We start from the raw sequence: 24,123 nt of genomic DNA, 5'->3' as shown, positions 1-24,123 counted from the left end.
CCTGATGGGAGAGACTTAGGAGCTGTAGCAAAGTGGACCAAATTTATAAAAGGATATGTGGGTAAATGGCATACATTTAGCTAAAAATCAAAAGCCTGAGCCTATGATTCTAGGATGAATAAGCACGTATGTACAAGGTTAGTACCATAAAAGTGAGGGGGAGAATTGAAATGGCCTGAAATATGACAAGTGTGTGTGTCTAGAGTAAACCTGAAAGAGATACTTGGGTTTAAATTTGGATGAGACATGTTTTTTGACCTGGAAGTTTTCCCCACCTCCCAACATCAGAAGTTTGAGGGTGGCTTATTATTATTATTATTCTATAGCAGCCTTTCCCAACCAGTGTGCCTCCAGATGTTGTTGGACCACAACTCCCATCTTCCTGACCATTGGCAATGCTGGCTGAGGCTGATGGGAGTTGTGGTCCAACAACATCTGGAGGCACACTGGTTGGGAAAGGCTGTTCTACAGTGACAGTATTTTAGCCAATGAAGCTGATCTGAGACAGGTTCAGCCTAAAACATTTCGTTGCCTGAGACAAAGGACAAGATGACACTCCCTTCTCATTCCACATAAAGAAGCCACCTGTACTGACAACTGAATCTTACTTAAACTCTGGTGATGGGACAGCATCGCCCGGTGAACCTGAGGCAGCAGGCCAGTTTAGGGCCCCATGATAGGCCATATACTAACGAGGAGAATGTCCAGGGGGTGCTTAAGAGGAACAGCTGGGGGCTGCTGTTGCTGTCCCCCAGCATCTGCTGCCTGAGACGGTTGCTTCACTTGGCCTCATGGTAGGGCTTGCATTGATCTCAGGTGCTTTTTGTTGATTTAGAACAGCGATTCCCAACGTGGGCGGTAGCGCCGCCCTGTGGGGCGTTACAGCCTTTCAGGGGGTGTTCGCATGACTACAAACATTAGGGGGCGTTTGGGTTCATTAAGGGGGCATTGACACTTGGCAGTCTGATGCGACAGTTGAAGCATTTAAGTTTAATTTTATTTAATACACAAATCATTAATTTTTAAACTGTTTTGTCCCCAGTTAGAATGTATTTAATAGTCTCAATTCGTGGAAATAACACTATAAATAGTGTGTGCTGTTTAGTAAAGAAATTCTGAATAGCGGCCAGTGTCATATCAAGGAATGGGGATATTAGCCACACCCCGGCACTAGGTAATGTTCCGATGCTGTCTTGAGGGATGTTGGAACCAATCACAAGAGAGTGTTTGATAAGCTGGGTGTATTGATGGAGGGCGCATTCTTCCAATGGATGAGTGCCGTGTGCAAATGGGTGATGCAGAGAGTCAGTTATTCACTGGTTTTCTTCAGGAATGGGACACACTCGCTACCTGTTGTTTCTGTGATGTTTAAATGAACTTGTTTAATGAAACAATGCCAGTAAACTGAATGAGTTTGTTGTTAAGTAACACAGTGTATTCTATTGGTTCATACTGTGTGGACTTAATTAGTTAGGATTTAGTGCAGTGAATCGCATACAAGTGAAGAATCGAAACTGTTTGGATATTGTTAGTCATGGTGACTTAAGACTATTACTATCCAAGTATACTGCAGATATTATGAAGTTAGCCAAAACTCATCAAGCTCAAGGATCACACTAGTATTTTATAATAAATCTCATTTTATTTACTTTTCTATAACTATGTATGAATATTAATAAATCATACTAAGAATTCAATGTGTAATCTAAGTGCAATAAAAAGGCATGATAAAAACGATCAGTAATAATCACTGAAAATACCTTTTATGCATTACTGATATTTTAAGGGAAGAATAGGAAGCATTGGCATATACTTAATCTGAGGGGGGCGTTGGGCACAAAAAGATTTTGCAAAGGGGTGTTGGGTCAAAAAAGATTGGGTAATGCTGATTTAGAACATCATCACCCTTATTTAGTACAGCACTTCCTGAATTTGGCACTTTGGATCCTTTCCAAAATATAAACCAAGGCAGTTGACATGCCAGGCACAGGCAATATTGAACAACAAGATACAGGATATTAAAACAAAGGGGGAGAAATTCAGTAAAGAGGGAATCAAACTAAGATCCCCTGAAAGCATCTGTAAAATTAAAAAGCAACGACATAATTTTCTAAGATAAGGACAAATATATGAAGGAAGCAAATTTTACTGGGTGCTGCAGGTTATTATTATTATTATTAATTAATTAAATTTATATCCCATCCTTCATCCCAGCAGGAGTCACTATAGATGTTCCTGTTCATCTATATTGTATCATCTATATATATACGCAAGCATTTGGGCCTTAATTGGGGTTATAGAGTATGATTTGGTGTTCATTTTTAGTAAGGTGGGGTAGGATTTGTCTTTAAGTTATTGCAAGATGAATATTGGATGAAACCGATTATCTAGACCCATTTCAGTTGGGTTTCAGGCCCGGTTTCGGCACTGTGACGGCCTTGGTCGCCCTGTTTGATGACCTATGTCGGGAGAGAGACAGAGGGAGTGTAACTCTGTTGATTCTCCTTGATCTCTCAGCGGCTTTTGATACCATCGACCATGGTATCCTTCTGGAGAGGCTTGTGGAGTTGGGTGTTGGAGGCATTGCTTGACAGTGGTTCCGCTCCTACTTGGTGGGCCGTCTCCAGAAGATAATACTTGGGGAACATTGCTCGACACCGTGGGTTCTCCAGTATGGGGTCCTGCAGGGTTCGGTTCTGTCTCCCATGCTTTTTAACATCTATATGAAGCCGTTGGGTGCGGTCATCCGGAGTTTTGGAGTGCGTTGTCATCAGTACGCTGATGACACGCAGCTCTGCTTCTCCTTTTCATCTTCTTCAGGTGAGGCGGTCGATGTGCTGAACCGCTGCCTGGACGCGACAATGGACTGGATGAGAACTAACAAGCTGAGACTCAATCCTGATAAGACTGAGATGCTGCTGGTGGATGGTTTCTCTGGTCAGATGGTGGATACATATCCTGTCCTGGACGGGGTTACACTCCCCCTGAAGGAGCAGGTTCATAGCTTGGGAGTCGTTTTAGACTCTTCCCTGTCACTTGAGGCTCATGTAGCCTCGGTGGCACGGAATGCGTTCTACCAACTTCGGTTGGTAGCTCAGCTACGTCCCTATCTGAGTAAGGAGGACCTTACATCAGTGGTACATGCTCTGGTAACCTCACGATTGGACTACTGTAACGCGCTCTACGTAGGGCTACCTCTGAAGACGGTTCGGAAGCTACAGCTAGTGCAAAATGCGGCGGCCAGACTGCTAACAAGAACCAAGTGGTCTGAGCATATAACACCTGTTCTGGCCCGCCTGCACTGGCTTCCAGTATGCTTCCGGGCTAGATTCAAAGTGTTGGTACTAACCTATAAAGCCTTATACGGCGCGGGACCACGATATCTGCTGGAACGCCTCTCCTGATACGAACCAGCTCATACACTACGGTCTACTACGAAGGCCCTCCTCCGGGTCCCGACCCATAGGGAGGCCCGGAGGATAGTAACAAGATCTAGGGCCTTCTCAGTGGTGGCCCCCGAATTGTGGAACAGTCTCCCCGAGGAGGTACGCTTGGCGCTGACACTATTATCCTTTCGGCGCCAAGTTAAAACTTTTCTCTTCTCTGAGGCATTTTAATTTTAATTTAAGTTAATTTAAGTAAATGTTATAATCTTATTTTAAATGGTGTTTTATGTATTTGTTATATTAGATCCTGTAATTTTATTGTATATGCTTTTATGTTCACCGCCCAGAGAGCTGTTTGCTAGTCGGGCGGTATATAAGTTTAATAAATAAATAATAATAATAATAATAAGATGAGCACTTTTAGTCAATGTTTTTATTTATTTTTGATATATTTACATTCTGTATGCTATTATAATTGTAAGTTGTTTTGAGACATTTTTGTAGTGACAAATAAATGTTAATAACAGTAGTAGTAATAATAATAATAATAATAATACAGCAAATGCCTGATGGTCTACATGAAGACAATATCTGTTTTATCACATATTTCAGTGCTAAACCTTAGCATTACAATAGGGTGCAAGAATGAGTTCAAATTAAGGCTGCAATCCTATATACCTGGAAGTAACCCCCATTGAATGCAATTACTCAGGGGTAAACATGCATAGGATTGGGCTGCAAACCCTATAATGCAGACAAAGTATAGCAACTTTCTGTTCCACTGCTTCTATCTCAGATGCTTCAGCAGAAGAAAAGGAGAGAAAAAAGTAGCATATGTATGATTGGAAAAAATATACTTCCTGACCTCTGGAGATGAAGAAACATATTACTCATGTATTGTGGAAATCAGTTCCTGAATCTACTCAACATTTATTTTTAGAAGAGGATGAAGGGGAAAAAAGAATGAGCGCTGCTGAATTTATCAATGAAAGCATACAAACCACAATGTGCTACAGCAACATCAAGCCAATCTTTGTATTTGAGCAGGGGGATGGGGGGGACCCTCAGAATATTGTTTTGCTGCCTTTGGGATCACACGGCAGCTGTGCATTATGTATGCAATGCTATTGGCACCAGGCTGCTCTTGTTCTAATTAATACAAGTCAGGCTTAATCAGTGGGAGGAGAAAGAAACACCAAAAAAGAGAGAGAAAAAAACAACCCACCACCCAACCCACCCAATCCTGAAAGGAAAAAAAATCCAGATCTTCTCACAATTGCCTATTGCAATGCACAGTGCTGGCTCATCTGCATAATATTAGAGGTACCAAATATGCAAACAGATGTTTCTCTCATTAAATGGTATATGCAAATAATATGGGTAGGAGTGGTAATGTTGCTTTAGGGTTGAGAGGTCACTGGGGGTAATTAAAGGTTAATCCAGTTTTCAGTTCACAGAATGTAAGACATGAGTGGCTGTGAAGAGAAATTGTCACTTAACCTTCAATTCATTACCAACAGGCACATGGATTTTCGACTGAAATAACATAAACATATATGCATTTATCCATTATCCACTGTCTAGGCAGGGTGCATCATGCTGGCAATAGCTCAAAATGATTTGTTGTTATGAATCTAGTTAAGTAGGTGCTGGAATGCATTAATTAGGCAAACTGGAATTTGATCAGAAATTCTCAGACCCCAATCTAATGTTGTAATCTCATTAAACATATTTCAATTGCTTTGAGATCTTGTCAAATGTTAATAGAAAACCATCCGAAGTGCTTGTAGAACCATCCCCTTCCCAAAGATAATTAAAATTCTACCATTTCAGGTGCTGGGCTGTGGCAACTGCCTGAAAGTTGGGAGGCAACCGGGAGCCAGCAGGCTGCCAATCAGCACTTTTTCTCAGAGTGCCCTGCCAGGCAGATTGAAAGCAGTAAACATTTTAGCACTTAGGACTGGGTTCAGCTCACCAGATGAAGTTTTTCCCACTTCTTGTTCCTAGGAGAAAATAAAGTGATAAGTGCTTTGCACGGCAGTCTACCCAACTTCTGCTTCAGTGCTGATTGTGATGGGGAAAGGTGGGATCAAGAACAGTGTAAACACCATCAGCCACAGGTGGGAAGAGTTTAAGTGAAACACAGGGGGAAAAGTTTATGACTTTCCTGAAATACATATCTATATATTCCTGTCAAGACACCTCCTTAGCACCATTTGGTCTGCCTGCAAGAGGTCAGATTCGCTTTCTTTGAATCCCATGTCAGAAGCTACAAACAAATCCATACACTAACAACCCCTGCATGAGAGGTACTCGTTCTATGGCCGATGCGCAAAAATCTAAGCCTGCCTTCATCAACCTGGTGTCCTCCAGATGTTTTGGGCTACAACTCCCATCAGCCTCAGCCGGCACTGGAGTTGTAGTCCAAAACCTCTGGAGATCGCCAAGTCAGCAAAGGCTGATCTAAGGCCTTTGGAGTTAAATAATGAAATGATAATTGTGTCATGAGCTAGGAAGAAATGGACTGGAAATAGTACAGATTTCTTAATTATTCTGGGTTGGACTATTAGGTCAAAGTCTCAGACAAGTTGAATCCCTGTATCATGATACCTCTAGTCTTGTTCTCTTTGCACAATGGACTCTTGCCATACAACAGTCACTGAAAAATTGTAACCCAGTTGTTGCACCATCTGGGGAGTAGCTCCCCCCCTTTTTATGCTTCACATATACTTTACTTTCACTGTCTTTACTTTCACTATACTTTACCATCCCTGATAAGTGCAAATTGCACCAGCCATTCCTGGTATATTCTGGATCATCTTGTTGGGAAAACAGCTGGTGAGAACACACACGACGTATGTCCCAGTGGCTAATTCCTTTAGCTTTTTAGTCTTATTTACAACCTGACTTTTTCAGGTATGGGGATAGGGCTCACTCCTAAGGGAACAAGTGCAAGCTAATGCATATAATTCAGATGCATTTTTTTCTTTTTTTAAAAAGAACTTTTAATCTTTCAGCTACCTTGAAGAAGGTCTTTGGCTTTTGAAGGAAAACTATTCATGCTACCATACACAAGGAGAGTGGAACAGGTATAAAAATAATAAGACCTCGAGTTTTGTACATCTAATTGCTGCAATTTATTAGGGAAACAAAACAGAGAAGAGATCTTTCCTGGCTTCAGCCATATCCAAGGGGATTAATTTGTCACTCTTCAAAAACAACTCATTGGAGGAATACCCTGTTTGATTCTTTATTCTCACATTAATTAGGAGTAATAAGAACACTAGATACACTTGGTGCTTAAAAATTAGGAGCAATAAATCTGCCATATATCTCAAGAGAGGAAAAAACAACAAAGATATGAATACAGAGAGGCGAGGAATATCTAAAAAATGAACTTGACAATCTCAGATGAATGTAATTGTCTTTAAAGGTTTATGAAGATATTTATAAAGATAGAGGGTGTTTTTAAAAATGAATGCAATGGTCATAAATTCATATAATTGCTTTAAAAGTTCCAGCATTTGGGGGACAAGAAAAGTTTGAGCCAGAGCAACCCAAGTTTTAGCAGAATAGAAGAGGCAGAAATCTTACATTCCAAAGTGAAAGATTTGAAAGCACAGCATTAACATAATGAGAATATTAACCTGGTGCACAGTTATTAACATGATGGTACCTATTGTGGAATGCCACATTGCAGGAACAGTTTTCATTGGCATTCACACAGGCCATACAATGTATGAAACAGCCTGCAGAGGTACACTGAATCATTGTGTCTGACCCCAAGCAAAGCAATATTAGTAACAGGACTTTGATTGATTGTTGTGGTGTCTCAATAATGTTTGACTGAGGGGGAAGGGCCCTCTGAGTTTAGTGGTAGAGCATCTGTTCTGCATTCAGAAGGCCCCAGGTTCAATTCCCAGCATCTTCAGGTAGGACTGAGAGAGACCCATCTGAAATCCTGGAGAGCTGTTGCCAGTCAATGCTGAGCTAGATGGACCAGTTGTCGCACTCAGTATAAGGTCATTCCTATGCTCCTATTTTGCAGGGCAGGGGGCTGGGGATGTAAACATAACGATATCATCTATCCACTTCATTCTTACAAGCCACTGATTGATTGTGAGGCTCTTTGTTGATTCAGAGTCTTGGGGTAATGCAGTTTAATGGATGGGATAAATCTAACATACCCCTCTTGAGTATCTATCACAGGAAGCTGCAGTATACTAAGTCAGAGCCTTGGTATATGCTCAATATGGTTGATACCATGAATGAGGAATCTTTGGTCCTCCAGGTATTGTTGGACTACATTCCTGGCCTTTGGCCATGCTGGCTGAGGCTGATGGCGGTTGAAGTCAAACATCTGGAGGACCAAGGATCCCTCATCTACACTGACTGGCAGCAGCTCTGCAGGCTTTCCGGCTTTCCCAGCCCTACGTGGAGATGCTGGCGACTGAACCTTGAACTTCTGTAAGTCAGGTATGTGCTCTACCACTGAGCTACCTCCTTCCCTCAGTGCCAGGATAAAACTCTTCCGCATATCAGTGGAATAGAAGTGTCCAGAGTTACTGGTGAGTTCCAGTGTGGAAGGTCTGTTTTGGTGAAATACTTTGTTCCTATTATTTCCATAGCTTTTTGTTATTGGAAGACAAAACTGTGACTGCCCATTTCCCTGCTCCAAAGCACAATCATGCATCCTCTGTACTACATTGTCCTCTGAACAAAGTCTTACAAGATGTCTTTGGAAACTGTATGGCTATTTTGGATGTGGAGATGTGTTAAATTGTTCACAAGAACAGCACTGCACTCATCTAACAAGGATGGCACAACAATGGCCGTATATTACATACTATGTTTTAGCTCCTCCCTCCCATCAGCATGCTGACATCTGATGCTGTCGGCATGCTGTCCCATCTGACAAGCACAAAGCCAATAATCTTGCAGCAAGGCTCAGAGTCTTTACTCTCTGTGCCACTGGGGCAGCTTGTGAATAGAAGAAAACCTGAGCCTTGCTGCTCAACAGTGCCACACTGGCAGTGGTAGGAAGAAAGACTGCAGCTTGCCAGTCAGCTGACTTGGAGAGACAATAAAGGCCCTGCTGGCCTTATGTAACATTATTTCACATATAGCTCCGTAGTCAGGGCAGTTTGTTCATTAGTGTGGCTTGACAGACTCCTGGTGCCTTGCAATCTTCCAGAACCTGATCACTTACTTCTCTCAGATTCCGCTACCTGCCTTTGGACCCTTTGAATCCCTTTGAGCTGACCCCTGACTGCCCTGGACTGTGCTAGCCACCTCTGACCTCCTCCAACTGACTGCTTACAGCTCTGAAGCTGCTGGGCAATTCTTCAGAGACTTGGCCCTGAGAGTTCTTTGTGGAAGGAATTCTTTTTTTCCAGGTTGTTGCCACTTTCCTACTTTTCAGATCTCAGTAAACCTAGTATTAAGTCAGAGGATTCTAGAGGACACAAGAAGCAGTGTGTATTGCCAGCAGAATGCCCATCATTGGTTGGATAAAGCACTTCCTCACACATGAGACATAGGCATGGTGAGAGCTCCCCCTTGTGTTTGAAAGCATAACAGCTCATAACACTGGAAACGTAGTTTCATCCTGCAACAAGCATAGTGTTACTCCACCTCTCATGGTAAAAGGCACTGGGCCACATTTCTTGGTGGGGAAGCAGGCTTTCTAAAGAAATTACAGCAGTTACTCAGTGTAATTGAGGGCCATAGTTCAGTGGTAAAGCACATGCTTTACAAACACAAGGCTCCAGGTTGAATCTCCATCATCTCCAGGCAGAGCATGGAAACACATCTCTCTGAAACCCAAGACAGCTGCTACCAGCCAGAGTAGACACTGCTGAACTAGACAGACTAATAGTTTGACTTGCTACAAAGTAGCTTCTTATGAATATATCATTTGACCTCACCCAATCTAGAGTATGTACCTCAAGTAGATACATAGCATAGCAGCCTAACTGTATGAGTCTTTTTTTCCAGTGTTTCTGAGGGCCAATGAGTTAATCCTCACATTTTTGTGGGAATTTCATCTATTTATTTGTTTATCTAACATGTTTATAAACTGCTTGACAGTATAAAGCCATTGAAGCGATGTACAAGAGAAAAACAGAGCAAAACAAGCTCTAAAAACACTAAAAATCAATTCAAACTGCAAAAAACAATAAAACCATCCATACAAACTCCAAAAACAACAAAACAATTTCATCAGATATAACAATGATAATTCCATAAATGACTGGGTTGCACCTCAGGAAAAGCTTTCTTAAACAAAAATGTCTTTAGTAGGTGCCTAAACGTCATCAAGCTGATAATTGATTTCAGTGAGCTGGAGCTGCAACACCACAATTTTTTTTTCTTCCTGAGGCAGAAGTTTGCAGAGTCAGATATAGGAGGGACCTTGATAATGGAGTGGATCATTTCATTTTATCCATCTCATATTCTCTGCCTGTACTGATTTAAGGGGTGCATAACATATTTTTTCAGGCCTGTTCATCACAATGCATATTTATTACTGAATGGTTGTAAGAGGGCATAATGGCTTGCATGTGTGAACAGGCTATCAGATGTATACCCCCCTCCGAATAACTTTATACCACCTCAACTGTTCAGTGGTGTCAGTATACACATTCAGTTTCTAATAACTGAATGTATGGTAAACAAGAATAGAGAAACCAGGTAATTTATGAATCAGCCTCTATTATGTGCACAATGTAATGGAATACACTGTCTAATCTCATCCTGGAGCTAGATGTAGCCAGCACAATATAGTTGACCTTATTTGGGAATTCAGACTCAAAATTATGCTAATGTGCGCTGAATTTCTGAACATGAGATGTGTTAAGCCATATAAATTTCATGTTTATGACACCTCAATATGAAACTGTGGTTTCTGAAATGTAGGAAAATATACAGAACCCTGGTGGGCTCTTTCGGCTTTCTGGTGACTATACTACGTACAGCCACATTTGTGTTCCTAATGAAAAAGGAGAGCTGGATCTTAGCTTCTTCCTCATATTATAAGTTTGCAGTTTGAGGATGACAGTTAACATGTCCAAAGGAACTATCTTTGTCATGACCTGATTACATTCTGGAAGGATAAACCACTTATTTCCTGGAGTTAAACTGTAGAACCCTGGAGCAAGGCTAAAGTCAAACAAACTATTTTGGTAGAGTTCCCTGTTTTAAAAAAGTGGGCTACAGAACAGACAGACGAAACAATTAGCATATCCAAATTACTGAGAATTCTAGGTAGACTGGAATGCTGCTAACATGGGCTGTGGTAGCATGGAATGCCAAGATCCCTTTCCACATTTTGTCTAGCCCTGAACTTACCACTTTCCTCATAATGTATCCTTTATGGCCCACTTGCTTAAGGTAATTACAAGGTATAGTTCCATCCTGCTGTTTCTTCTGAAATAGAAAAACCATCACCCTTTTACTTCACTCTCAAGAAAGGAAAAGGGGAAGATGAGAATATGTTGCATGTTACTTTCAAAGGCAGATGGAAGGGTGAAGCATCTGGGAAAATAAACTTAACTTGCCAATTTGGCAAGGGGCTGAAGTGAAGATATCCTCCTTTAGATGAGCTCAGAAATGAAAGAAGTGGAGACACCTCTTTGCCCCATTGTTGATAAACAGTTCTCTATTTGCATACAGTTGCTCTCTCTTTTTACTTCCTCCCACCCAGTTTTTTTTAAAAAAAAAATACTGTTTCATTTCTTCCTGTTATGAGAAAGGGAGGTAGTGGCTGAGAATCTAAAAAGAGATTTAGTCCTAATTAAATCTATGCTGCCTAGAGAGATATGTCAAAATCCATGCCACTGGGTTTCAAAGGGAAATGAAGTTGATCTGATTAACCAACCACTTAACATGTAAACATAGGGCTTTAAGTTCCACAATCAGTAGTTGATACTTTAGAATTGCAGGGAAATACCTCTTTTGTTTTTCTCTTGAGACACTAGGGGCAGAAAATCCAAAAAGAGGGAGATAGATGTGGAAGAAATGGGGTATGTATCTGTTTAAAAGGGAAAAAAAACCTCACCATAATAATTTTGATAAGGTTTTCCCAGAAAGACCCCTTGTACAAATAATACCAAAATGTTCTATTCAAAAACTACTTAGAAGTTGCTTCAAAATACATTGATGTTCTAACTCTTTCCTTCTCCTAATAAAGGACTGCATCCAATTTGTATGTTATTCTGATGAAATGATTTAAGCAAGAGAAAATGAGGAGTTTGAAAAATAAAGGAATGGTTCCATAGAAGAAATGAAGTGCTATCACTGAAATCTTTATTTTTGTGAAAAGAAAGGGCTAAAACATTACCTCAGAATTCAGGATTACAACATCAGTGGGACATAATGTAAATCCATCCTAGTGGTGAAAACATCAGAAGCCATAATCCTTTTTCAAAGACCTTTTGTTATTTTAATGTCTGACAAATTATGCTTTTTTTAAAAAAAAAGGAGAGAAGAAGAAAAACACTTACATTTAAGAGGTTTCTTTTACTTCAGGAAAAGTAGTTTCCCTGTTTAAAAAGTTTTAATTTTCTACAAGTAATAGTATCTACTAGGCTGGCTAAGTATTAACACAAGAGCACGGTTATTTAGTTTCAATAGGTTTCAGTACAAAGTTACCACCAAAGATATTTTGCATCAAGTTGTTATGGCAACTCCACTTCTAACAAGCACTTAAAATTTAGCAGAGCCTTTTGTTTTGATAATGATAATTTGGTAACTGGTCCTTCAGATTTAAATTGCTATTATTAAAATGTATTTACATGCTTACGACAGCAACATTTATGTCCCAGGAAACCAGACATAATGTTAAAATCAACCATGATTGTGCTCTAAGAAATAACAGGTTGCTCCCACACATTGCAAAGTTAGTTCATGTTGGCTACTCTCTCATTAAACATGGAGCAACTGCAGCATTTGCTGTGCAACTGAAGAGGTCTGATCAAGCTATTTTAATGTAAGCAAAATGGAATGAGTGAGACATATTCACGTTTCTGTGAAGCGTTTGCCAGAAGTAACACTTTTGTAGACTTTTTAACTAATTGGTGATATTAAGGGTTTCCTACTTTACTGAGAATTGTGAAGTCCAGCAGCAACACTAAAAGATCCTTAACTTCCTGTTGAGAGAGTGCCCGGAATTTACAGTGTCTTGTTGTAATATCTGTTTATTTGAAAATATTTAAGCAGGGCATAATGGAAGTAAATAAATGCATGCAGCATGTTATAAAACTATTGGTTCTGCTTCAGAAACCTGCACAGCAACAGCATGGAAGCCCTCAGACACTGAAGCACACACACACAGCCCACCTACCTCCAGTCAAGCTAACTCCAAACAGTGAGAAGAAGGGGGAACCTGAGTGTTTGCAGGCTCCTGAAAGGACAACAGAAAAAGGAAAGTCTTACCTTGCTTCTCCAGAAGGATGACAGAGAGGAAGCCACAGGACTCTTCCCATGGCAGGTCAGTCCCAAGTTCCAGGACTACAATAGAAAAGGCTCTTAACAGCCTTAACTGTCTGTCCAGTGGGTCTACAGCACTGGGGTCACAGCTTTCTACTCAACTTTAGGAAAGTAGTCTCAGTTTGCTCCAGCTATTTCCAATACAGCATATGTCCACAGGTGCAGTAAATCTATTTATTTATTTAGAAAAATGTACAGTATAGACTACTTAATGAGAAAAATACATAGTAAATACATAATAAAATGATTAACAATAAAACACAGAGAAAATCAGAGAAAACTTTAAAAGACAGAATATACATTATCCAGTGAAGGATGCTGTTGCATCACCAGCATCAAAGTAAGATTCAACTGCAAGTCTGGCTGTCTTTTGTGCATAACAGGGACAGGAAAGCTCAGGCTTAGAGGCCAAATGTGGCTCTCCAGGCTTCTCCACCTGGCTCTTGAGACTCTCTCTAGGCCACAACCCTTCCCCAGCCATACTCCTCACTGGATTGCTTCATATCTGCCTTTATTCAGTCAGTTTTTGCCTGGCTGGAATGTGTCCTTGAACTTTGATAATGCTTCTTGCTTGCCTGGATGGAGGAGAGGAAGGGGAGTGTGTAAAAACTAGCCTACTATGCAAACAAGGATAACATTTATACTCATTGCTCCTCCCACTGTTTGGCTGGCTCCGTCCACCACTGGCATGTGGCCCCTGAAGTTCGCCCCAAAGGGAATGTAGCCCTTGGACTAAAAAAGGTACATAGACTGGGAGGAGGAACCATCTTTCCTTTGCCTCAGGTCACCAAATGTCTTGGGTCAGCCTTGCCTGTTCTCAAACATGAGAGCAGCCCAACAAGCAACTACATACCCACTCACTAAGTCTGAACTCCTGATAGTAAATAATAACTATGCAACTGAGAGAGTTATAATTAATATTTATTTAATTTTGGCTTTACTGAATCAGGTTTTCAGAGTACAACAAAAACCACACTACCCACAAACAAGAGGGAGGTATTGGAAGACTTCAGACAAACTTTTGGAAAAAACTGTGTGTGACAGACCTTGTCCAAGCTCCAAGTGAGTACAACAAGGTCCACTCCCCTAGTTATATCCCCCGTGAGCTAACTGTCCCACCTCACTTGAGTTATGTAACCTCTACCAAGTTACTGAAATACTATAAAATGACTGCCCCAAAATAGAAGCAGTATTATAAATATGAAGAGTGTGTGTCTTAATATGTCCTGATATGCATGGCCAGTCCTCCAGCATCATTTGTAACTTATCACCCCTCCAGCATCCAAGGGATCCAGGCATTAGTGTAAAACAAAAAAAGAACTTTTACTTGTAAGCCAAGAATTTCTGTAAGGCAAGCATGTTCAGCTGGCACCTAGCATGCTGGTTATGATGTTAGAATTCTTCACCTTTCCCTGAACTCTGTTTCTTAATGTTGCTATGTTAACCTACTCTCACCTAGCACCCAACTCTCTCTCTCTCTCTTTTAAAACTCCCAACTGAACTCTCTCTGCATCTCCCACAAAACCCATCCAAACACCCCAACTTTACTTCTAACTGGCTAAACAGTCCCTTTTAACATTCTCCCCCTTCTCAACATTCCAATGTCAGGATTGGCCAATGACAGATAAGGATGGGATCTAGCCCTGCTTGTCACACTCTGGGAGAACCCCCCCCCAAAGAGCCCCATACCTAATTACATGGAAAAATCACCTCCTGGCTCATTCATCATTGTTCCTAGGGATGAAATAGAGAGCTGCCCATAGACATCAGTGGAGAAATGAAACAACTAAATGTGGCTAGGATAGGGCAGCAGTGTGGCAGCAGTATGACCGTCCCACATATAGGGGAGGGGAACCCGAAATGGGAGAAAAAACTAAACTCCCAAAGTCCCCAATTGTCAGTCTCTGCTGGCTGCATCAAGGTGATATATGGTGCTGTAAAACAATTAGCCGGTAGCTGCCTACACAGGGGCTTGGTTGCAAAGCAGACAGACAGGGTCAAAGTGTCTCAGTGCATATACCAGGTCATCTTCCCAAAAGGCAAAGTCAGTGAACAAAGTTATGTCTAATATTCCAAAGAAGGTAATCCAGGTTTCAAGGCACGGCTGGTGAGGGTCTGATGCTGGCATCTTGGCATTGCTTCCAGCAAAGGGCAACTGGCAGCTACTGCCTTTTAAGCTCCCCTCCCTGGTTCAGCTTTTAGCAATCAGCCCTCTAACTCCCAGGAGCTTATAGTTTTAAACAGCCAGAATGCTTGCGTTGCTCTGCAGGGAGTGGAGGAGCCTCCTATTCACCCCCTGAGTCTGAATGAGGGCCCTCTGCTGTATCCTGAACATCTTCCAATGGTGGAGGGTCTGGAGCTGCTTATGGGGTGGGTCTGCTTTTTCCCTCTCCTGGATCTGCTGTGCCAATCTCCTGCTCCTCGTCCTCCTTTGAGGACTCATCTGATGGAGGCATGACACCAATGAGGGTTCAGCATGCTCAATGGGCACAGAATGCTGGCTAACTGTGCAAGAGGAGGAAAGCGAAAATGGTACAGGAGAGGGAGTGGGATGAAAGGGCTGGAAATCTGAACAGACGGACTCCATATTACAATGTTTTGTTCTGGGGCAACACTAAACTTATTTCTTATGTTACTCATCAGTTGACCCAACAGGCCTGGTGGCATCATGGGACACAGTCAGGTAGCTGACGACCACCATCTCCTTGCCATTGCCCTTCCATGTCTTTCCACTACTGCACCCTCCTTTGGAGGTGGTGCCACATCCTGCTTCTCTTCTCCCCATGGTTTGCAGAGAGATCCACTCTTACACACCTGTTCGCCAATAGTAGATTTTTATAGAGCAGAGGGAACAGGAGAAACCAAGACAGGATCTGGGCACACACATTGTCTATGCCATAGAGTGGAGGTGCACACAACTGGGAGCTAGCACTGCGGACAACGGCACAGCATTCTGGAATTACCTGATAATTGTCTGATACCAGATAAACAAAGGTGGAATATGAGTAAGTGACATTAATGTAGCTGACACTATATTCTTTCTGTATTTCTTTTTTTAAAATTGAAAACTCTCCCAGTTCTTTTGATCTTTTGGTGCAACTGGTTTTGCATATTCAAATTTTTAACATTAAAAATATTTCCACAAAAGTTATTGATGTTTTAAAAAGAAAAAGCCCTGCATCTGGTGACAGTCAACCTGATTTTCACATATGATGGTATTTTCAGCAGGTCCTTCTTCATGGATCTTAACTCTCAGGGAAAGGGGTTTCTCACTTGTCTCTGTGGGTTTCCATAGTTCTTCCAAACTTGCAGACCCCAATTTAGCAGAGTTGACAGCAGCACAAAGCAATGAGTAAATATACACACCACAGGCAACAATAGCTCTGTGATTCTCCATCTTCAATTTTTATTGCTTCCTGCTTCCAGCCTGAGCTACTCCAATAGATATTCTTATTTTTTTCGGATAGCCTAGATAACATTTGGGTAAACAATTTTTTTAGATATACAGGCTCTTATGAATTTACATAACCAGTAGCCTTGGATAATGAGGTTTATGCTGTATACTAGTAAACAATCTCAATGGATTCTTGTTAGGGATGAAGAACCTGTGGCTCTCCAGAAATTGCTGGACTACAACTCTCATAAATTTAATAAATAAATCAATAAAAAGTAACATGCAAAAGCAGGGAACAGAGAAGAATTAGGAATTGTGCGGAAAAGGGGCCTAGGAGACAGAAACAAGACAGGAGAAAGACTTATTGAATTCTTTGAAGCCAATAATTTGTTTCTTGTGAACACATTTTTTGAACATCTGAAAAGACGACTATACACGTGGACATCACCAAATGGTCAATATAGGGATCAAATTGATTATATAATTGGTAGCAGAAGGTGGAGAAGTTCCATACTTTCTGCGAAAACAAGATCAGGAGCAGACTGCAGTACAGATCATGAACTGGTCGTATCAAAAATCAGAGTAAAGCTAAAGAAGACCAACAAAGCAATCATAATGCCAAAATACAATTTAAATAACATCCCAGAAGCATATAAAGATCAAATAAGGAACAGGTTTGAAGCTTTAAACTTAGTTGACAGAGAACCAGAAGAACTATGGAATGAAGTCAGAGACATTATCAGAGAAGAATGCAAAAAGACAATACCTCTAGTTAAAAAGAAAGACCCCAATGGATGGCTGAAAAAACCCTTAAAATGGTTAAAGAGAGAAGGAAAGCAAAAGCAAAAGGAGATAGAAACGAACCCTAAATGCAACAATATAGCAACCAGTACGTAGGGACAAAGAGAACTATTACAATAGTTACTGTATAGAAACAGAAGAGGACAACAAAAAGGGTAGAACAAGAGCCCTATTCCAAAAGATTAGAGAAATGAAAGAGAAATTTAAACCATGAGTAGGGATGTTGAATAATAAACAGGGGGACACACTGACCGACCAAGATGAAATAAAAGGAAGATGGAAGCAATACACTGAAGAACACTACAAAAGAGATGCAAGAATGACAGATTCATTCAAGGAGGAACCGGATGATGCAGAACCAGAAATTTTAGAATGTGAGGTGAAAGCTGATCTTAAAATACTTGGAAGAAACAAATCACCAGGAATAGATGGCATACCAATAGAGTTGCTACAAGCTACTGAGACTGAATCAGTCCAAATTTTGACTAAAATCTGTCAAGAAATATGGAAAACTAAACAATGGCCCACAGACTGGAAGCATTCCATATACATCCCAATTCCAAAGAAAGGGGATCCCAGGGAATGCAGTAATTATTGAACTATTGCCTTAATATCCCATGCAAGTAAAGGAATGCTCAAGATTCTACAACAAAGGCTCTTACCATATATGGAGCTAGAAATGCCAGATGTCCAAGCTGGATTTAGAAAGGGAAGAGGTACCAGAGATCATATTGCAAACATACGTTGGATAATGGAACGGACCAAGGAATTTCAGAAGAAAATCACCCTGTTCTTTATAGATTACAGCAAAGCCTTTGACTGTGTAGATCATGAAAAACTATGGAATGCTTTAAAAGAAATGGGGGTGCCACAGCATCTGATTGTCCTGATGCGCAACCTATACTCTGGACAAGAGGCTACTGTAGGGACAGAATGTGGAGAAACAGATTGGTTCCCCATCAGAAAGGGTGTGAGACAGGGGTGTATTTTATCACCCTATTTATTTAATTTATATGCAGAACATATCATACGGAAAGCAGGATTGGACCAAGAAGAAGGAGGTGTGAAAATTGGAGGGAGAAATATCAATAATTTAAGATATGCAGACGATATCATACTACTAGCATAAACCAGTAATGATTTTAAACGAATGCTGATGAAAGTTAAAGAGAAAAGCACAAAAGCAGGACTACAGCTGAACGTCAAAAAGACTAAAGTAATGACAACAGAAGATTTATGCAACTTTTCAGTGGACAATGAGGACATTGAACTTGTCAAATAATTGGGTGTTAGAACAAATTAAACCAGAACTATCACCAGAAACTAAAATGATGAAACTGAGGTTATCATACTTTCGACACATAATGAGAAGACATGATTCATTAGAAAATAATGCTGGGAAAAACAGAAGGGGGTAGAAAAAGAAGACGGCCAAACAAGAAATGGCTTGATTCCATAAAGGAAGCCACAGACCTGAACTTACAAGATCTGAACAGGGTTGTTCATGGCAGATGCTCTTGGAGGTCACTGATTCATAGGATCGCCATAAGTCGTAGGAACTTGGAGGCACATAACAACAACAACAACATCTCTGACAATTGGCCACGCTGACTGGGACTGATGCAGTCCAAACACATCCAGAGGGCCACAGATTCCCTGCCACTGATCTGTGGGTATCAAAACATGTTCAATATGTGTATTAGGTGCACAGCAGCAGGCTCAGTTTTTGGCGCATTATTTTCAATATTCTTGGGAATAAAGATAACATGCAACTTAAACATGCCCACATTGTAAAATAAAATTGGAGCATCCAATAAGAGAAGTTCTCTCTCATTCAATTCATTGCCTAACGTTCAGCAGCCAGAGATTTAGAAAACTCTCCAGAACTGTCTACATGTTTCCCCTCGTGGCAGATAATAGATAACAGTTAATAGACTTGCTTCTAAAGTTTATTTAAAGAGAGAACTTAACTGTATTTTTTTTTCATGGAGGTATGAACAGTGCTAAGCTCCTTAAGCTGCCGTGCATAAGTGTTATCAGATAGGTTCCTTAGGATGCTAATATGCATTAATATGAAAGTAAGAAACCAGCTTGCATTGGTATTATGTAGATAGGGCTATTCTGTAAATAGTAGCTTTTTCAGATATTGCAAAACTTCTGGGATTTTGAAATGTGGTATTCCATGCAGCTATAACAGTAACACGAAGTGCATCATGGCTGTTGTCTTAGCCACTCTCTCATAAAAATCACCAAAAGATCAATCTCAAATTATTGCTGAAGCAGGGCTCAAACATATATAGTTAGACATAAAAATGTTTCTGGGTTCATTCATTAATCCCTGTGGCTTTAACTTAAAATAAATCAAGGGATCTATCCTGAGTTTTTTGCATCTCAGTAGTAACATTCATGATGATTCACATTAAATGGTTACATACTAATAAGAGACAGTCTCGTGTCACCATAAATTATTATTTATTATATTTGTTGTGCTTCACACACAGAAGTTATATAATCTATAGCATAAAAGACATAACAACTCCATATAAAACAATCGTAATACACAACAACTAAACCTGCTTATTCAAGAATATTTATAAAAGGACAAATCCTACACACATAACATAACCCATTACACTCCTAATGAACAATCAAAGGTCTGGGTAAACAGAAATGTTTTAGCCTGGTGCCTAAAAGCAAACAATGATGGCACCAGGTGTATTTCCTTGAGAAGAACATTCTACAAATGGGAAGCCACCACTGAGAAAGCCTGTTCTTGTACTGCTACATTCCACACCTCCCTTATTTATGTATGTATTTATATCCTGCTCTTTCTCCCAGTAGGAGCCCAGGGCATGCATGCATGCAGCTAAGTGCAAAACAGGCCATTGTGCATATTTACCAGGCATCATGGAAAATGTGCACATAGTCTATCCATGAAGAGGCAACTGTGCACATTTCTTGATTAATATACATAGCCTCCAAAGGGCTTTGGGAAATGCGCATTTTCTGACCAGGTTTTGTCCATTGTCTGGCCATTATGCATAATCCCCAACAGGGTTTGGGCAATGTGTATATATCAACTGAATTTTGTACATTCTCCAGTCAATGTAGGCATTCTTCTAGCAGTATGCATAGTATCCAAGAAACATGACTTTTCCCCTATCTCTTGTTCAGAAGTGAGCAACTTATGCCCCCCCTTCTGCTTTTGAGCCACTGTTTAATCTTAACTGGCCCACAACATACCCTCCCATAGATCAGATTAATAGCTAGAAGATGAGTAGTTTGCTGTTTCAGCAAGGCTCAACTGCAAGAGGAAACCCATTATATTACTTACTTCCTAGAATGAACCAATGACCAGCCTGGGTGGGTGGAGTCAGACTCTAGAAGGTTCTTCACAGAGTAGACTACCAGCTGTAGTTCAGCAATTCACCCCATGGGGGAGCTGCATAGAGATCTAGCAGTTCCTGACAGTTCACAATGGGTAGTAAATGTGTCTCAAAAAAATTGCAAATTAAATTGTTGTTAGGGATTAGGTTTCAGGAGGAAAATTTAATTAAGGAAAAGTAAGCACTGTTTGCTCATGTAAAATTGCCCATCACAATCTCTTAACTTTGTGTACAATGCCTTCTTGAAGATCTCCTCACAGTCATACAGGTGGGACTTGTATGTAGACTTCACTAGTGCCTGCTCTACATCTAATGCAGCTGGATCACTTAGTACTACTGGGTCCAGAGTCAGGTGGGCTCTTTGGCAATATGATTTCATTTGGGTCCCATCCATTTTGTTTTGCCCTCTTCTTTAGGGCCCACTTCATGCCACCTCACCCAGAGGGACAGAGTTGCTCCTGTTCTTTGCTTCAGTCAGTTTACTCATCCAGGACAGGTGAACAGACAGTGACGGCAAGCAGGAGGACCAGAGACTGGCGACTGGCAGAGGGCTCCTGCAGTATTGTGGATGATGCCAGTGACTGACACCAGCTCTGAAAGTTCCTTTGCACTTAGGACGAAGGGCATGCCTATCAAACACCTGTCAATCTTCCAATAAAAAGCATGTTGGCTAAACAAAACTGAGTGTGTATTGTGTCTTTCTTTTGTGTTCCCATTACCAGGGATCAGTCGCAAAGGGTATGGCCAGAAACCAGGGGCAATAAGCTGGATTGCACAGAGCTAAGGACCCATATTGTTCCAGCAGCTGGGATTTTATGTAGCCTGGTCAGCCAGACCCAGTAAGTAAGTAAGTAAGTAAAATTTAATTTTTGTGTCGCCTATCTGGCCGAAGCCACTCTAGGCGACGTACATATTAAAATTAATAAAATACAATATAAATACAGAATAAAATACAATGCAGTCAACCATAACCATTTTAAATAGCAGCAGTATAAAACAATGTAGGGCAATCAATAAACAATTTAAAACAATCATAGAAAAATTAGCCCACCCCGGAGATCCCGAAGGCCTGTCCAAAGAGCCAAGTTTTTAAGGTTCGGCAAAATGTATCCAGGGAAGGGGCATGGCGGAGATCGAACGGGAGGGAGTTCCAGAGAGTGGGGGCTGCCACTGAGAATGCCCTCTCTCTAGTCCCCACCAACCTAGCTGTTTTCGTTGGTGGGACTGAGAGAAGGCCCTGTGTGGCTGATCTAGTCGGGCGGCTTAATTGGTGGTACTGGAGGTGCTCCTTCAGGTAAACTGGGCCGAGACCGTATAGGGATTTAAAGGTTAACACCAACACCTTGAATTGGGCCCGGAAAACAACTGGAAGCCAATGTAGATGAAATAACATTGGCGTGATATGATCATGGTGGCGGCTGTTTGTAAGCGAACGAGCCGCCGCATTCTGCACCAGTTGTAGTTTCCAGACTGTTTTCAAGGGTAGCTCCACGTAGAGCGCATTGCAGTAGTCTAATCGAGAGGTGACCAGGGCATGTACTACCAGTGGGAGCTGATGAATCGGTAGGTAGGGTTGTAGCCTCCGTATGAGGTGTAGTTGATACCAAGCTGCCCAGCTCACTGCCAAAATCTGAGCCTCCATGGACAGCTTGGAATCAAGAACAACCCCAAGGCTGCGGACCTGATCTTTCAGACCCAGCTGCAACTTGTTAGCCCAGCATTCAAGGTTCCTTGTTTCTGAGGAGGTCACTTATTCTAGAGGAGTCTGGTTTTTCTGAGCCTTGATGTAGTTCAACACCCTCCTGATTCCACTGGTGAGGAAGCTGCCACAGGTGAGTCAGGTACCTGGTTCACAGGTGTATGCAAGTCCTCTGCTGCAGATGGATCTGGTGTTGCTTCTCTAGAGGTGCTGGGGGTGTCTGGGGTAGCACTTTATCTTTTGTGTGACTTAAAAAATACCAGCATTTAGCCATTCATCAGCAGGATCCTAAACTGAAGAAAGAGAATCTTATACCACTTGATGATGGGGCTGTATGGGACTTTAGTGTCCAAGGAAATATTTCCTTCCACGGCTGGGTAAAACTACCCAATTTGGCTTCTACAGGCTTTTTAAACCTAGAACACCCGCAGTTGGGTTGAAGTGTCACACTATTGAACAATGTTGAGAATCAGAACAGAAACCTTGTGAATGTATTTATCCCAGTATATATATATATTAATCCCTTTATTCTGCTGATTTTATTTTTGGTGACACAGCGGATGTTACTGTGGTTAATACAATTCTCTTGCTTTCCAGATGAATGCCTTTAAACTCCTCCTTAATCTGACTATCTTAAGCTGCCTATGACATTTCTGTGCTCCTGCACTCTTCAATCAGAGATAAATGAACCAAATACAATATGTTTCTTATTATCTAAAAGGATTCAGGTAAGAATATCATGGCACAATCACTTAAAAAAATCTGTTTCTTCATACAAAAAAAGATTTTACCAAGATTTTTGGATTGACCACAGAGGAAGCATAGAGCCTCCGGGGAGGAGGAAAAAGAAACAGTCCCAGAAATGTTTGAACATTCGTACAGGATTACTTACTTTGTTGTGTTTAATTCTAAGTGATTGTAGTTCTCATGGATGTGAACAATGGAAAACTCTGATATGAGCCACAGTTAGCATAAATGTATGGCAAGCCAGCACCCATCTGTTGAGGAATTTTTAAATCATAGAATCAGGTCCAGCCCAGGACTTTTTGCTGCCTGAGGCAAAGGACAAGATGATGCCCCTCCTTGAACAGATGCCTGCTGGATCAGTTGATGTTGGAATGTATGAGGTTCAACTCCAACTTGGTGGGTTGAGGCTGCATGGGGTTAATAAGGGTAGCTAGAGAGCTAGACCTCTTGCTGGTTGAGGCTATACCTATCCCTTTGATCCTCTGCCGTTTCTACCCTTCCTGCTAGGCTGATAAGCAAAGGAATGTTGATCCCAGTTCCTTCCCGCCTTTCTCAGTGTTCTCTTTCTCTCGAGAGGGGAGCAGACATCTTCTCTTTGTCTCTCCTCTCAACCAGGATGAGGGCCAGCACTGGGACCAGTGCAGGCTGCTCCAGCATAGCCAGCTAGATATAGAACTCTTTCCTATCAAGCATGTACTTCCAGAATAAAGTAGTTGTTTCTTATTTTAAAGCTTAAAGTCTCTGTCTGACTAATTTGCAGGGAAGGTAGAATCTTAGCAAAGATTCAAACACACACACACTAAGCTCATTCAACACTCTCCGTTCTGCAGCACTATGCAACTCTGCTATGCAACTCTGCTATGCAACTCTGCTATGCAACTCAATAGAATTCCGACAGTTGAATCTTGCTTCATCACTCCAAACAGGACAGTAACCTCCACCATACGTGGTGGCACCAAGCTAGCTTACAAGGTACAGGGCAGGCCGTTTGACACACACTGCTCTGTCACCCACTACCTTGTTGCTGCTATCTGCCCCCTTCTGCCATCTGCCACCTGGGGTGGCTGCCTCACTCTGCCTAAAGCAGAGCTTGGGAACCTCCAGTCTGTGGGCCTAGATAGGCCTGGGAGGGTACCTAATTAAGCCCAAGAGATAGTTTTCCAGAAACCACATCCATCTGCCCCATAGCCGACATCAGGTGTGGAGCAGGTAAAGACATGG

At 41.4% G+C, this 24,123-nt stretch overlaps 2 long non-coding RNA genes across 5 annotated transcripts in view; one reads left to right on the top strand and one right to left on the bottom strand.

Moving 5' to 3' along the window:
- Nucleotides 1–5,165: 5,165 nt before the first annotated feature.
- On the bottom strand, nt 5,166–12,783 carry LOC133388418 (uncharacterized). Its single transcript, XR_009763801.1, has 3 exons — nt 12,730–12,783; nt 10,737–10,814; nt 5,166–5,389 (listed from the first exon to the last, which is right to left on the bottom strand). It is a non-coding gene; the product is annotated as an uncharacterized LOC133388418 (long non-coding RNA).
- The window catches only part of LOC133388417 (uncharacterized), a 25,394-nt gene continuing 13,574 nt past the window's right edge, over nt 12,304–24,123 (top strand). The window contains exons 1-5 of one of the 4 annotated variants that reach the window (XR_009763799.1): nt 12,304–12,375; nt 12,666–12,876; nt 13,825–13,937; nt 21,179–21,295; nt 22,753–22,883. This is a non-coding gene — a long non-coding RNA (uncharacterized LOC133388417). Of the gene's footprint in view, nt 12,376–12,665; nt 12,877–13,824; nt 13,938–20,872; nt 21,121–21,178; nt 21,304–22,752; nt 22,884–24,123 lie in introns of those variants that run through there. The other 3 variants (XR_009763800.1, XR_009763798.1, XR_009763797.1) reach the window with 3 other exon arrangements.

This window comes from Rhineura floridana, chromosome 7 (genome assembly GCF_030035675.1).
Source record: "Rhineura floridana isolate rRhiFlo1 chromosome 7, rRhiFlo1.hap2, whole genome shotgun sequence".
NCBI classification, from domain to species: Eukaryota; Metazoa; Chordata; class Lepidosauria; order Squamata; family Rhineuridae; genus Rhineura; species Rhineura floridana.
Note: the sequence above shows the minus strand (reverse complement) of the source record. Positions and strands in the feature narration are given on the sequence as shown.